Genomic DNA, 3,354 nt, shown 5'->3' with positions numbered 1-3,354 from the left:
CCGGTGCGGAGATACAGTTGCGGTTACACCCCCCCACCACGGTAACCATGCTAACACTGCTGCCAGAGCTTTAATTAAAATATCAGTATATAAAAATAATCAGAAATATTATATATATAATAAAAGAGTTTTTAAAAACATTTTATTTTTTAAAATTAATATTTTTATTTTTCTAATTATTTTTATATATTGATATTAAAAATAATTTTTTAAAAAAAATATTATTTTTATATATTTTCAAACAAAAAATACTTTTAAAAATAATAACAATTACATTCTCAGAATATCAACGAGTAACACTAAAATGTCAAATGTATTTATTATAGTTCTAGTCATGTTTAAATTGTGTTTTTAGCCCCTTTATTATATATATATATACATAAAATATTCTTACACAATTTTAGTGCAAGCAGGTTTTTCATTATAAAGACTATAGTTATGTTTGATATGATTTTTATAAACTATTTTAAGTTGTCTTTTAATTTTTAATTAAAGGAAATATCATAAATATTTATCTGTCAAAATTTTGATTTTATCAAAACTTAAAATTCTTAACTTTTCACTTGTACATTCTAACTTATACTGCATTTAAAACAAATCTTAGAGTCATTCTTATTAGCATGTTCCTAACTTAAAATTGTTTTAACTTATTTTATAATAAATTACTCATGAAAAATAATTTTGGATTACACTTCAAGGTAAAAGCCATATCAAATTTACTCTAAATTGTACTTTTTGAAAAAAAATATAAGAACCAAAATAATTTAAAAGAAAAATAAATTTATAATTAAAAATTATACAAACTAAAAATAGATTTTAGAAAATTATAGGATTTAAAATGAAAATTCCATTATATTACTAAAAAAAATTTACACCTAAACAAATGAATTCAGTGTCAACCATAAAATTGAATAATGCTGACGATTTTTGAGTCGGCAATGATTTAGTTTTCATCAACAATTTTGATATCAATAGTAGGATATGTGCACTATTGAATTCAGTGTCAGCCGTAGAATTGAATCACATTGGCAATTTCTGAGTCGACAAGGTCTCAGTTTTTGTCAGCGATTTTGATATCGGCAGTAGATTGTGTGCGCTAGTGAATTCAGTGTCAGCCACAGAAATGGATTGTGCTGACTATTTCTGAGTCGGCAATTACACAATTTTCATTAACGATTCAGTATCAACAATAGGATGTGTGAGCTAATGAATTTAGCGTCAATCGTAGAACTGAATCACGCTACTGATTTCTGAGTTAGCATCGACTTAATTTTTGTTAATAATTTCAGTATCAACAGCATGATATGTGCATTCATGAATTTAGCACCAGACATTGAACTGGACCACGCTGACGATTTCTGAGTTGGCAGCAAATCAATTTTCATCAATGATTTTGATATTTGTAATAGGATGTGTAGGTTGATGAATTTAGCGTCAGCCATAAAACCGGATCACGTTGATGATTCCTAGGTCTCAAGCGACTCAGTTTTTATCAACGATTTCCAAGTCCAACAGTAGACTAAATGCGCTGATGATTTCATGCTTTAGATGTAGGATTGAATTGCACATACGAATCTGCATCACGAGCGAACTAGTTTTTGCTAATGTGTTTTTACCCCCAACGAATCAGTTTTTGTTGATGAATCCAGTGTTACCAACGAATCAATTTTTGCTAACAAATTCTACATCACCAGCGAACCAGCTTTTGCTAATGATTTTTCTACAAAAGACTTTCACACTAGAATTGACTTAAATGCTTATAACAATTACATTGTATGATTATGTAATATATGAAACACTTAAATGTGAATATGTGTATTCTTGAAATATATATGATGACGAGTTATGTGATTAATGAATGCAAATATGCTTATTTGTGATCATTGATATGTTAGGTGGTGTGACCAAGATTGGATCTTCGATCGAACAAGGACATCCCACCGGAGTAACAAGTAGGTGGTTTCCATCTTTTTCTTACATAATGCTAAATTATGAAATGTTTTATCATGAATGATATAATATTGTGTCATTATGAATACCAAGTCGTTTACAAATTGTTTGTTTGAGTTTGATAATTAGTTATGACTAATGTCATTCAAGGCAGATGGTTGGGTTATTATTGATGATTAACTTCAGCTTATGGCATCCTAAATTAATGGCGGGATGATAGATGATTAGCTTCGGTTCGGTTAACAACATCTCAAATAGATGGTTTAGTTATGTGTAATAATTAGCTTTGACTAATAACATTTGAGATGGATGATCAATTGTGTTTGATGAGTGGCTTCGGCTAGTGATATCAGTAGTGGATGACTGGATTCGAAAGTTATTTTATAATTTAGAAATTGATGCGTTCATGCATACTAAGTTATGTATGTACAAGTATATGAAAAAACTATGATTATTACACTATAAACGAAAAGTAATGATAATGTTTTCTATTAACTATTTATTTTCTTATCATAAATTGCTTATAATTCTTGTAAATATTTATATTGTAGCAAGGACTTCACACCAACAAGGTGTGTAGGAATCTCATCTCACGAGACCATATTTTTACAAAGAACTATATAATTGTATATTCAATTGTAATATATTTTATATGAATAAATGTATTGATTGAATAATTATCATTTGGGACTTTTGTATAAACTTGTAATAGTGACAATACTAGATTAGGGATGTGAATTCATGCTTATGCTAATATGATGTAATGCAATTATATGTTTACATAAATATGTTGTTGTATGGTATTTGTGTGTGTTATATGGAAATGTTGTATTATGTGGCCATACAACTATTGTTACATGTTAATGGATGAATCTATTGTTGACCCGAAATGTATGGGGGATATAATGACTTACACACAAAAAAAAATTACCATTAATTTTGGCTAATAACCGGGTGATTACAATATGGTAGCTCATTAATGATGTGAAAAGGGTCTCACTTGATTAGGAAAACTTTTTAAAAAAGTCAAGTTAATGCACAAACCATTAAATGTAAAGTAACATGATTAGAAATTATTTATTAAGTAGAAGAACTTCTCCACATTCTCAATTTCTTATAAATGACCCACCCTTTAAAAGAAAAGGAATCGATTTTAGAATATAAAAGAAGAGAGGTAGGGATTCCATTATTTCCAAAAAAATATTTTTTTTAATTGAACTTGTGACACTAGGAATGTTATACTAGACTAGATTTTAATTTTAAAAGGTTAATATTCTTATATTTTAAATTATCATTCGGGTTTGTGTTTGAAATTATTCTAAATATAATAGTGATACATAAATTATCTTATGCTTTTTTATGATTAAATTGATGATTGATAACCAAATTTTTAAGTGTATAATT

Source organism: Populus euphratica, unplaced genomic scaffold (assembly GCF_000495115.2).
Source record: "Populus euphratica unplaced genomic scaffold, PopEup_1.0 scaffold26.1, whole genome shotgun sequence".
Lineage (NCBI taxonomy): Eukaryota > Viridiplantae > Streptophyta > Magnoliopsida > Malpighiales > Salicaceae > Populus > Populus euphratica.
The sequence above is the reverse complement of the archived record's forward strand: the minus strand, read 5'-3'. Positions refer to the sequence as shown.